Source organism: Mesocricetus auratus, unplaced genomic scaffold (assembly GCF_017639785.1).
Source record: "Mesocricetus auratus isolate SY011 unplaced genomic scaffold, BCM_Maur_2.0 Super-Scaffold_100676, whole genome shotgun sequence".
NCBI classification, from domain to species: domain Eukaryota; kingdom Metazoa; phylum Chordata; class Mammalia; order Rodentia; family Cricetidae; genus Mesocricetus; species Mesocricetus auratus.
Genome location: NW_024429266.1, coordinates 174,781,410 through 174,794,394, shown reverse-complemented (window position 1 = coordinate 174,794,394; position 12,985 = coordinate 174,781,410). Strand labels below are relative to the sequence as shown.

Below are 12,985 nucleotides of genomic sequence, written 5' to 3'. Positions count from 1 at the left end.
CCCAGGCCGCCAGTGTCGCCAAGACACCCGGCGCGCCCACCTCGTGCGGCCACCTGCGGGGTGTCCCCGCCGCCCAGCGCGGGTGAGAAGCTCAGAGCCCGGCCTGAGCGCATCCTCGCCCGCCGCCCGGTTCCCGCCCCTGCCCGCGCCGCGCTCCGACTCACCCGCGCCAGCTCCTGGGAAAGTTTGGCGGTGGCTGTCAGGCTGCTCGGTGCGGTGGCAGAGGCCGCTGGGGTGGCGGGAGCACGCGGAGGCGGGCACGGGGGAGGAGCCGCCGAGGGGCCCGCCCACCACCAGCCCCAGGGCACCCTCCCCCGCCCAGCTTCTACCGCCGCGCCCCAGTCCATGCCTGAGCGCTGAGCCTGGCAAGAGGCCAGGGACGAGTGGGAACCGGGCAACCGCCCTCCACAACTGCCACTGCACACGCACCGCACCCGGGGACACGCAGAGTCACAGACCAGACTCAGATATGGAGGAGCAGACATGATGCTTCGCAAATTCAACCACAGGTGGATAGATGATGACACGAGATCAAGTGTAGACAGATGGTGGTAGCGCACACCTTTAATCCCTCACTCAGGAGGCAGAGGCAGACTGATCTCTGTGAGTTCGAGGCTAGCCTGGTCTACAGAGAGAGTTCCAGGAACCTCGAGGCTACACAGAGAAATCCTGTCTCGAAAAACAAAGAAAAAAAAAAGTGACATTGACAGACGTGGATTGCCCAGACTCCCAAGATTTAGAAACGCACACCCTTCTGTTTCTCTGTAGGCCCTGAAGAATGAGTTCTCTCCCTCCCTCCTTTCCCCCCTCTCTCCTCACCCTCAAGCTGGAACCCAGGGCCTGGAGCTGAGCTATTCAAGAGAGTTCAACTTTCACTGTACCATTTCACTTAGGAAGAGGAGATGGTGAGTGTGTGTGTGTGTGTGTGTGTGTGTGTGTGTGTGTGTGTGTGTGTGTGTGTCCACAGGTCTCCAGTGTGCGGAACCTGAGGAACTGTTTTCATCTTCTGAGCTGGGAGAGGGCGTTTTTCCTTTCTTCTTCCGTGCCAGGAAAGCCCTTTTAATGTACAATTATGACTTCCGACAGCAATGCACAGCGAGAGGAGGGCAACCGAGGGAGGGGCTCCTCCTTGGCATGGCAGCCTGGCCCCTGGAAGGGGCTCATTCTGCTGTGCTAGTGAGGGTTCCTGGGAATGCAGGCCCAGACTTGTATGGTGCCCTTAGTCCCATTTTTTTTTTTTTTTGTCCTGTGGGCCCATGTCTGTTCCCAGCACCCTTATTTAAACCTCATACCACATGAGAGCAAAGGAACAGTCATTGTCTCTATTTACAGATGAGGAAACTGAGTCCTGGAGAGGTTCTAGAGCTTCTATGGGGTCATAGAGAGAACTGCACTTCTAGCCTGAGCCCAAGGACCAAGACCAAGGCAGTCTTCATCCTAGTGGGGCTGTTGGCAAGTTCAATGATGTCATCCACACACGGGGATGACATCATTGGTACGAGCCCGCTGTAGCCTAGACCCTGAGCCTGTCTGTGCCAGTCTACAAGGTGGGGCTCCAGAATCATTAGAAATGCCATTAGGAACCCCAGAGACATGTGACTGAATTCCGGACTGCTGTCAGGCTTGGGTACCAACCCTGCCCGACTGGTGTGATTCAGAGGAAAGTGGCTCCCTTCATCCTCTCTAACCTGTACCTCAGGAGAGCCAGAAGCACAGGAATCGGCAGCAAGTTCCTCCCACGTCCGATTGCTACTCCAGGGCCTCATTATTTACACTTTGTAGGACTAATGCACCCTTTGGAACTGAGTGAGTGACTAGGGTCACACACCTGTTATAAACTGTAAGGCAAGATATTTCCTTTCTACAGCTGTGAGGCATGCAGAAGGGGGGGGGACCTTGGAAATGGTGAGGTCCCTTCTGCTCTCTGCTTCCTGAAAGTCAGCAAAGTCCTGATAACTTGGAATTCTGCTCAAGGAGGTTTCACTTCCTAACACAGATTTAGGCCTGCTCTACCGGGGAAATTTTAGGAAAATCAGCATTTTAGAAACAATATGTTATGCATTATTTGAAGCCGCTGGTGATTGTGTGTGTGTGTGTGTGTGTGTGTGTGTGTGTGTGTGTGTGCGCGCGCGTGCACGAGTGTTGTTTGTGGCTGACACACTGTCTTGTAACCTGGATCATGTCTATCTGGGGTCAACCTGTAGGGGAAAAGGACCAGCCAAAGAAACACACCTTGAGCAGAGCCAAAGAAACACAACTTGGCCCTGCAGCCAGAACCAAAGAAATGCATCTTGACCCTGAAACCAGTGCCAAAGAAACACACACTTTGGCCCTAGAATCAGAGCCAGTGAAAGAAATATGCCCTGACCCTGAAATTAGAGCCAAAAAGCTAAAAAGGGTCAGTGAAAGAAACACACTCTGGCCCTGTAACCAGAGCCAAATCTGCCCTTGATCAGTTTAACAGAAAACCAAACAATCCCTAAGCAGGGAAAGTGAACCAATTCCTGAGCAGAAAACCAACCAATCCCTGAGCACAAGATCTAGCCAATCTGAGCTCAAGAGACTGAAATCTGACCAATCACCACCCTAGGAATCTTCTCCCTGGAAAAACTCCATCCCTAAGAAGCCCTATATAAACTTTGTGCCCATTCAGTTTGCTGTGTCTTCTTCCATACAGGTAGGGGCAGCCTCTCTCCTGGATTCTTCCCTCCTAATACATCTCTTGAATGAGGTTTGGGTGAGACTTTCTTTCACCAGAATAGAGCAGAGAGAAGAAATAACAAGTTTTCACCAGAGCAGAAGCTGATCAGAGCAGGGCTGTAACACTTTTGCTGGAGGAAACCTTTCCCTGGTGGAGCTGAGTTGTTATACTCTGGGAAAACAGAGCAGAACTGTAACAACTTCACTGGGGAAGCCTTCCTCTGCAGGTGCAGAGCTGTTAAACTGGGAAAGCCTTTCCTGGAACAGGACTATAAACTGCTAGCTTATTGTGACCTGTGGTATTCCTTGGCTCCAGATTGCCAGAATACCTTTCCATCTGAGCCACAATGCTTACACAACCAACTAGCAATGGGCAGGTAGCAGGTAGCAGGTGAAAAACTAAGGCTAGCCCTCCTGTCCTCTGTCCTGTGGAGACGCTGCCCTGAGAGCTTTACTTGAGTTAATGTGCCTACTTCTCACAGCTGCTCAGGAGGCTCTGTCTTCATCATGTTTGCAGCTAAGAAACTCAGTATGATAAACACACCTGTAATCACGGCACTTGGGAGATAGAGGCAGGAGGGGTTTGAGTTTATTGTAACCTAGATCACACAGTAAGATTCTTTTTTAAAGGCAGTTGGTGGCACATGCCTTTAATACTAGCACTTGGGAGGCAGAGGTAGGTAGATTTCTGTGAGTTCAAGGCCAGCCTAGTCTACAGACTGAGTTCCAGGACAGGCCCCAAAGCTACACAGAGAAACCCTGCCTTGAAAAACAAAACAAAATAAAAAAGTTCAGAGAAGAAGTTCCGACCCAGCCAGATCTGGAACCTAGGTAGCTCTAGCTTCTGTATTTTGTGGAAGAAAATGAGAGAAGGGGAACTGAGTCCTAGAGTAGCAGTTGGAGTGAAGAAAGGAAGCATTCATTAAATATCCTTGCCATGCTTCTTCATTTACTCTGTGTCTTGGAGCCTCAGTCTCCCTCCCTATAGGTAAAATGAGAAAGATGCCTAGGTCAGAGCCAGAATTTGGGTGACAACTCTTTTTTCCCCAGGCAACAGAAACCAGTAATAATGGCCAGGTGTGGCTGTAAAGGGTCCTTGAACCTCAAAGCTTACCTAATGAGCCTGGATTCAGCACAGCCCATTCCAGAAGCTCAAAGACATCAGTATGAGCCTGCCCCCAGCCTGCACTGTCCTGTGTCTGCTTTATTAATAAGCAGAGTCTTCCCATAGGGAAGCAGGGATAACCAATTGACAAATCACCACTCCAGCAAAATTCCCAGGATTAACACCCACTGGCCTGGCCTCAGCCACATACCCAGCTCAGAAATCACAACAGTTGTTCTGATTGGCCAAGACTGAGTCACATGCTGATGGCTGGACTAGTGGTGGGGTTAGTCACTCTTCAGCTACTAGGTTCTAGAAGAGGGCAAGGGCTGAATTCCCAGACTCAGGTGTGATGAGTGGAATGTGGATCTGAAAGTTGTGGTGTCCCCTCCCTCCAGAACTGTTGCTGGGATTGGGTCAGTGTGTGTGTGTGTGTGTGTGTGTGTGTGTGTGTGTGTGTGTGTGTGTGTGTGTGTGTGTGTGTTGTGTGTGTGTGTGGTCAGGGTAGCACTTGGCTCTGGTGGGTGCTCAGCTACTGAGTCTCCTCCCTTCCTTCCTCTTCTGGAAAACAGGAACTGTGGCTCACCAAATCTAGGCTAACTTCTTCCTGTTCATATAGGGAAACCGAGGAAGATCCACAGAAGGGAAGGGACTTGTCCAGGGTGCCTCAGTTGGTCAGTCACAGAACCATGTCTGATTGGGGAAGGGATATCATTGGAATCTTGACTACTTGCAGTCCCCTAATAAGGAAGGAGTTGTCTGCCTGCATAGATGAGACTGGAAACTCATAAAACCTTCCCAACCCAGAGGAAGTGAGTGCCACTTATGTTGGGCTCTTAAGTCGTGCTACAGGCTGTAGACAACGGGTAGGTCTGGGCAGAGCGCCCATTCAGCTCCCCACCCATTAGAACTGAAGTCAGCCAGTTCCTTGAGGACAGCATACTCTGGGTGCTGAGAGATCCCCAGCGTTGTTTTTATGAAACTGCCCAAATTAGACAAGATGGCTCTTTGCTTGAGTTCTTTCTTGCTGGGGTTGAGAGAGCAAACACATGCTCCAGGACCAGAGTGGAGAGAGGCAAGCTGCCCTTCAAGCATCAAAGTCATCTTTTTGGTTGGCTCTCACCCAGTTCAAGTTCCTGGTCCTGGACAGTGTTATCATTCAGATCTGGAACATCCTCAAGGACTCAAGTGTTCAAGCTCTCGTCCCAGCTAGTGACACTATTGAGGGGAGGGGCTAGAGGGTGGGGCCTAGTGGGAGGAAGCAGGCCCTGCTCCTTTATTGTCTCTCCCTCTTCTTGGCTTTCTGGTCATCATGATAGAAGAGCCTCTGCCTCAGTTTAGGCCCCAAATAATTTAACAGACCTTGGAAGCTGTGAATTAAAGCAACCTTCTTCTCATCTCAAAAGCTGATCTTCCCAGGTGTTTGCTCAGTGATGGAAAGCTAACTAATACCAGAAGTCTGATTCTTTTACTTCAAAGTTGGTGTGAAGTAAGTCTGTCTGTGCGTCTGTGTGTCTGTCTGCCTCTCTCTCTCTCTCTCTCTCTCTGTATAAAGGTTCTGGGGTTAAACCTTCTACATGGATAGCAGATATCACACTAGGATGACTAGACCTCTCCCTTCTTAAGCACACAGTTTTGGTGTAAATTCTGTGACAGGAGACAAGAGAGAGGGTTTCATGCAGAGGTGTCACCAGGAAGCAGGGCACAGGGCTAGGAAAAGAAACATAGGCGATGGTGTTGAGCGGCCTGCACCCAAATCCCAGCTGGATCCTGGGAAAAGCACTGGACCAGACTGCACATAAGCCTCTCCATCCCCAAAGGAAGATGATGGCATCAGGCTCACTGCAAGTAGAACGGGTTATGAGAGTCAGTTCCACAGACAGAATAGCTTTGCACAAGATGAGGGCTCTGTGAACACAGGTTGTTGTGTGCTTACTTAGATGGCAGGACACATAGGCATGCTCAGTGTCCTGAGAGGGGTCATGAGCACCATACAACACAGGACTCTACCCGAGTGGGTGTTCCCCCATGTCTCTCTTGCCTTTACAGTTGGTATAGATTAAAGTCTCTCCAATTCCTACTCTGCTAGGCTCTGGGTCAGGAGCCACTGACCCTATGGAGATTCAGACTCTACTCATATCTGGCCCACTGTTCAAAGCCTCAGGGGAGCTAAAGTGGCAGCTTAGTTTAGGGGAAGCAGCCCCAGGCCTTCAGTGACCCCATCACTCCCTGGGAGGCTGATCTTAGGCAGCTAATTCTAGGGATCTCATGGGGAGTCCCTGAGCCTGGAAAGTACCTGGGGCTGTCTCTAACCACATTGGTATCTGTGGAAACATCTTTGTTCCCATCCACACAGGTCACCACAGGTCACTGCTACGTTGTCCCTTGTTCTCTCTACAGCAGTCTCAAGGACACATCTCAAGGTCCCCTGGGAAAACTGCTCAGCTCCGAGGCAGCTGGAGCACAGAGGACTCTACTAGAGACAGGAGGCTCCTCTGTGTAGCCAAGGCTACTGCCTGTTCTCTGCATTCTGCTTTTCTGAGACTTGTCTAAGATGCTGGAGTCTCTCCCCAAACTCAAGTCTTGTCTGAGAGGCCGGGCAGTAAGAGAGGCCACAGATGGAAGCAGAAGTGACATGTGACAGAGCCTCCCAAGCATGGGAAGGTTCTCAAGAATGCCGATTAGTTTGGAACTTGGGAAAGTTAACCCTGGAGGTGGTAAGGAGATGGTCACAGGGCCTTTAATAGCCCAGGAGATGGGGGTGGGGCATGTGGAGCCAGGCAAGGAACAGTTGGGGGCTGGTATGAAAAGAGAATCAGAAAGACTTTGAGGACTGGCTCTGTTAAACATCAGGAGAGGGGACAGCTAAGGAGATTCCTGCCAACTCTCTCTCTCTTACCAAGCCACTTACTAAGAAAAGACTAGGGGGAGGGACATTTGCAAGTGTTACAGTGGTGAGCAGTCTATTGCATCTGCCCATTCCGGCCCTGCTTCCCTTTTCCCTGAGGAAGAATCCAGTTTGTGCTGTAGAGAACCACTCTGCTCTCTGCTCAGGTCATTGGGCTGTAGGACACAGGACTCTGTCCTGGCCCAACCAGCATGTTCCCGCTTTCTGGTCCCAAGGACCGGTTCGGGGGCAACCAAAGGGAATCAGCCAGTCCTGGGACGTGCTCTTGGTAGGGAAGCCTGTCTTCTCTGAGGGTATGCTGAGCAGAGGAGGAAAACCTGGAACTACCAGTGGCCACCCAAGGCAGGGCGAGCCTGCGCTTGAACAAGCAGAAATCAAAGGATGGAAGGACATATGCAGGGTATTCCTGTTTGGTGCCTAGATCCAGCCTGGAACCAAGCAGGACTTTTCATGAAATGATACATTGTCTTAGAGCAGTCCTGTTTAGACTGAGGTTTTTCTCTTAACCGAGAGTGTGCTAATGAATACAGACCCCATTAGAAAGCTTTTATGTGGTCACTGAGCCTCTGCACAGGAGAATGGGAACCTTCTGGAAGTGGGCAGCAGGTGATGGCTGTGCAACACTGGGCGTGCCTATGCTGTAAAGCATATGCTTAAATGGTTAAAATGCTAAGTTCTTACTTTCCCACAATTCAAAACACATTCTTTAAAAGCTTTTATGATGAATGTAAGAGGAACAAGCTTAAGGACCCATGAAATGGCTTTGTAGAAACATAATTCTGAGGTGGCATTTGGAAGACACCAGACAAAACCTGGTTGGGCATGGGAAAGCTGAATTTCAGGTGGAAGGCAGGAAAAGAAGGGGGACACTAGGGGGGGAATGTTGAGGGTCAATCTTGCCTGGCAAGGGGAGTGGAGGAAGAGTGGAGGAGGGAGAGCAGAGTGCCAGCGATGTGCCTTTTGCTGACAGTCATCTTGAGGTTCCTACAGAGCTGGATGGATGTGAGCTCAGAAACTGGCAGATGGTTCCAGGATACAGCTTGATAATGTCCCTTCCTCCTCTTTTCTAAGTCATAAGCTTCCCCACACTGGGACATCTGGCAGTCTGGACCAAAAATAAGCTATCAGCACCATAACCTTGCCCTTTGTAACCCACTCTCCATACAGCAGAACAAGGACCCCACAACTACACCACTCGCAGCGCTCATGCTAACCCCATGGGTAAGCCCACACACTCCCAAGGACCATGAGGTCCCATGCCATCTGATCCTGTGCCCACTCCACCCTTGTCTCACCTCATCTATTCTGTCTGCCAGGCAAACTCAGGCCTGAGCCACGCCCACAAACACCTTGTCACCATTAATCTTGCCTCCTCTAGCACCTGGTGGGTTTGTACAGCCCCTTGTATCTATCTCTTTGCTTTCCAGTTTCTCCTGGATTGCTATGGTCTGGCTGAGTATTATACTCTGACTGAGTGTAGGTGACTCTTGGGCAGGTGCTCTGTCTTTATCTATAGCAGGTGCCTAACAAATGGCAATGGAAGGAACAGTTTGCACATGCCAGGTCTTCAGAGACATCTGAGAAGTTAGATCTGGCAAAGGGAAGGGACTTACCAAGGGTATCCTGAAGTCAATGCTAGAGTTTGCTTCTAACTCTAAAGCCAGCTAGTTTTCTATAATTCTTCTCACTTTTTTTTTCTGTAAAACGATTTGCCAGACTCTACCATGAAAGAGCAAAGAACTGGCAGCCAGAGGAGGTAGGAGCTGGCTGGGGCTCTGTTACCACGTGTCTTGTAGCTGCTAGCCCCTTCCTGTTGGTGCTCAGCAAATGAATACGCAATTGCTCGCATGAAGATGGTGGGTATCACATGGGTAATGGTGTTGAGTTCAGAGTCTGGGCCAGGCAACCTTACTTCAAATCCTGCCAAGCCAGTGGTCAGTGGCTCTCCATCTGGTCTCAGGCAATGAAAGAAACCAGCCTTGCCTGAGGCATCTCAGCTTTAAGAGGGTGCAATGTCCTTCACCTCCCTCCTACTTCTTATGTGTTTGTGGAGCCCCTGGTGAATAGGGATGACCCGTGTGGCAAAAGAACACTTCAGAGTGACAGCATGTGATGTCTATATTCTGAGTCATGAAACAGAAGACTCTTAGCAGCTTCATGGAAAGGGCCACTATGAAATGAAGCAAGGCCTCCTGCCAACATTTAGCACCAAGTTGGGGTAGGTGAGTGAGCCATTACAACAGTTCTCCTCAGTCAACTTCAGTCTTCAAAAGCCAGAAGGCAAAACAGGAGAGACTGTACTAGAAGCGCCTAGCATAGCTGCTTCTGAAATATCAACTACCCAAACTATGAGAGGTCAGACATTACCATTACTGCTGTGAGTCATGATGTACTGGGTAGCCAAGGTAACAGGCATCCCATCTTCATCATGGGCACTTACAGAGAACTTCCTATGTAGCTTCTCAGCTAACCTCTAGAAGGATTTGCAATCCCCATTTCATAAGTAAGGACTGCTGGGGTTCGATTAGCATAGTCTCCCTCTGCGGATGCCCTAGCTTGAGCCTTTTATAGTTACTCTCAGATACCTATGACCTGGACTCTGGCTGATCTGTACGTGGTGAACATGGCTCTGGCAGGCCTTGTCCTTCTCTCCCATTCCCTTTGCCTTGCTAAAAATCTTGAGATTACATTCCTAAAGCTGGTCACCAAGGCCTGTTCCCTTATTTTGCCACTTCCTCCTCCTGAGGCTGACTACCAAGGTCCAGTTATCAAATTATTGAAGTCCAGTAATCCTAAGCCCTCTTTGGCTCACCTCATTAACATGCCCAATTAAAATTAAACACCTCATCCTAACGCAGGGTTTTCCCTTGTACCTTTATAAGCTGCCATTTGCCTATGGGCCAAGTCTATCTCATCTCTATCCAGAGGCAATCCATTGTCCCTCCTCCAGGACAAATACCCATTCTCTCTCTTGTTCCCTTCCCCTTCCTCCTTCATCCTCTATCTCCTGTGTTTGTCTCTTATTCTCTGACCTCTGTCCCTCTGGGACAAATAAATCTCCATTGTACTGAAAACTTGATCCTGGGGGATCCTTTTCCTTTAAATGATCGCAGGCAACATATCTCTAGGAATCCAAGAGGGAGAGAGGAATTTTGGAATAACTGGATGCATAGTCTGGGATGATAGAGAATGTCTTAGAGACAACAAACATCGCCCTTCCCTTGGAGCCCCTGACTATACTGGAGAGCTCTTGCCTTGGATTATGCTTGCTTTCCTGCAGAGAAACAGGCCAGCCCACAGTGGGAGAACCTTCCATCAGAGCATGCTCTCTGCGCTTAGGAAGTCCCATACACCCTTAGCTATGTGGCATGTCATAATACCAAGAGGTGACAGTTATGCTCTGAGGTTAAACCTTCCATCCTGGAGGGAGACTTCATAAGATAGGTGGGTGAAACAGGAGGATGGTCTAAGACAGCAGTTCTCAACCTGTGAGATATAACTGCCAGAAAACACGTTTCTGATGGTCTCAGGAACTGAGACTCCGCTTAGTAGCAACATTACAGTTATGAAATAGCAATGAGTATCATTTTATGGTTGAGGGTCACCACCACATAAGCAACTGTATTAAAGGGTCATGGCATTAGGAGGACTGAGAACCGCTGCTCTAAAGGGAGGTGAAATGAAGGTAAACTCCTTAAGGTAGGAAGTAAACAATTCAAAATAGCTATGGGAAGTCCCTGAAGCTGATTCACTGGGCCCTTCCCTCCCCAAGAGTATATAAACTATAAAGCTTGCTGAGAGTCTCAGATAAGCCCAGCTGCATAGAAGAAGCAGAGTCCAGCCCAACTGCCTAGAAAATACAAAGGACAGCACAATTGTTTGGAAGAGGCCCAGGCCAAGTGAGGCTCCTGGAAAGGACACTCCCCACCCTGTTCAGCTGCCTGAAGCTGCTCAATGTGCTCCAGGTTCCCAGCTCTTGTGAACTGTCACCAATGCTGGAGTGGGCTTTGGTGATGCAGCTGTCTTTGAGTCATTTCTGCTCTGGTAAGTAACCCCAATAAAATTAATTTGTTGACTAAGTTGGACTTTGATACAATCATTACTTTGACCTGTTGTGGGGTTCCCCATTTGGGGGTGAGTAGACATATTTATGTTGCATTCCCCCAAACAAAAAGTTTCTTGCATGATGGGGAAACTGAGGCTGGAAAAGCTGCATGACTCTGGCAGAGCCATGCAGCCTGTAAAACCCAGTAAAAGTCATATTTCTTTTATTTTACAAATCAGGACAGAGGGGGGACAGTGGGGTTCTTCCAAGCGGGGACGTGGTACCATAAGAAGTGAGTGAGGAGTGGAGTTTTAGAATGAAGGGTGCCTTGGAGAACATGATCATGAAAGGGTCTGAGAGAGGCAGGGGAAGTTGCTGGGGCTCGGGCTTGCTGGAGCACAGACGGTGAACATTACTGGAATAGAAAGAATGAATAAGCTGGGTGTGTGGCGGAGGTGTGGCTAGAGACCCAAGGGTTAGTTGAAACCGCAGCTGCAGGGTGTGTGCTGGAGAGAACCTTGAGCCTGGGCCCAAAGTCAACTCTGCACAGATCAGGAAGACGGGGCTTATTTTCCTTGGTGAGAAGAAATTCCCATTAGTTTCTCTGTTCTCTCTGGGGAACAACTGGGGTCTCACTAGCTTCAGCAAAGGCCATTTGGTCTACCATCCTCTTCTGTCAGATGGGCTAGCAGAAGTTCAGATATGGTGGAAAGCTTCATGGCCCACCTCCAGCCACTATTAACACCCGAGCTGTTCACTTCACTGCACACAGGCACCAGCCCAAAGTGTCAAAACCCTAGCCTGCCCTTTGTTTCTTAGCCATTTGTCTGCAAGATTGCACCTCCCAGAGGGATTGCTGCTTTTTTTTATTACTTAGAAAAATAAAGTTTTATGAACTAAAATCCACAGTACTTAAAATCTATGATTGAAAATACTTTTAAGCATAAAATTCAATAGCTTTGGTATAGTCACACTGCTGAGCAACTATAACCACTCTCAATTTGTAGAACAATTCCATACGTCTGTCAAAATAATTCTGTAACTCTTATGCTGCCTGCCCTGTGTCTTATGCCTGATTAGGGCAGATCTCTCTTTCTACACTTATGTATGGACAGTATCCTCCAGTCTGTGATGTTTCGTGACTGCGTCTTTCATTTAACACAGTGTGCCCACGGTTTGCTTGTTTCCCGCCCCCCCACCATATCAGGAATCAGCACCCCATTCCATTGTACAGATATTCTACTTTTGTGGGTACATTCATTGGCTGATAGCCTTCTGGGGTATGCCAACCGTTGTTACAAATAATGATATGGACATGTGGGCAACCTTTTATGTGAACTTGTACTCCCTCCTTTTGGGTGTAGTGCTGGGGATGGAGAGGGCTTGGGTTATCTTGTAATTCTGTTCAATTTTATGAATCTCCAAACTCTGTTCCAAAGAAGTTGGTTTGTCTGTCATATATTCCCTATAAGCAGTGCTTAAGGTACTCATTCCTCTACACCTTGTCAACATCTGTTTTTGTTTTGGGGATGGTTTGAATAAAAGTGGTCCCTATAGGACTGATGGAAGCAGAGACAGATACCCACAGCTAAGCACTGAACTGAACTCCTGGAACCTAGTGACAGAGATGGAGGAGTGATGACCATGATGAAGAAACCCACAAAGACAGCTGACCAGATAAGGAGGAGCTCTTGAATCCCAGACTGATGACTGAGAGGCCAACAGGGGAATGATCCAGACTCCATGAATGTAGTGCCAGGGAGGAGGCCACAGAAATCACTGGGGCCTTGGGTAGAAGATCAGTGTTTACCATGGTTTATGAATGAGCTTTGGAAGCCCATTCCAAATAGAGGGATGCTCTCTCAGCCTGGACACATGGGGAAGGGTCTAGGTCCTGTCCTGGATGAAATGACAGACTTTAGAGATCCCCCAAGGAGGGCCTCACCCTTCCTGGGGAATGATGTAGGGATTGGGTGGGGGGCTGGAGGGAGGAGGGGTGGGAGAGGGAGCGGGGACTGACATGTGAAACATTCACGTTTCTAATTTAAATAAAAACATATATTGAGAAAAAAACTGGTCCCTATAGGCTCATCTATTTGAATAGTCATCAGACAGTGGGACTATTTGAGAAGGATTGGAATGATTAGGAGGTGTGACCTTGTTGGATTAGATGTGCCCTTGTCAGAGGAAGTGTGGGGATGGGCTTTGAGGTTTCAAAAGTCCATAC

At 49.0% G+C, this 12,985-nt stretch overlaps 1 protein-coding gene across 1 annotated transcript in view; it reads right to left on the bottom strand.

Moving 5' to 3' along the window:
• Window positions 1–251, bottom strand: part of Hrh1 (histamine receptor H1) — a 91,084-nt gene extending 90,833 nt beyond the window's left edge. Inside the window, 1 exon segment of the mRNA XM_021224824.2 lies at window positions 165–251. The gene's annotated coding sequence lies outside the window, so the exon portion shown is untranslated.
• Window positions 252–12,985: the final 12,734 nt, after the last annotated feature.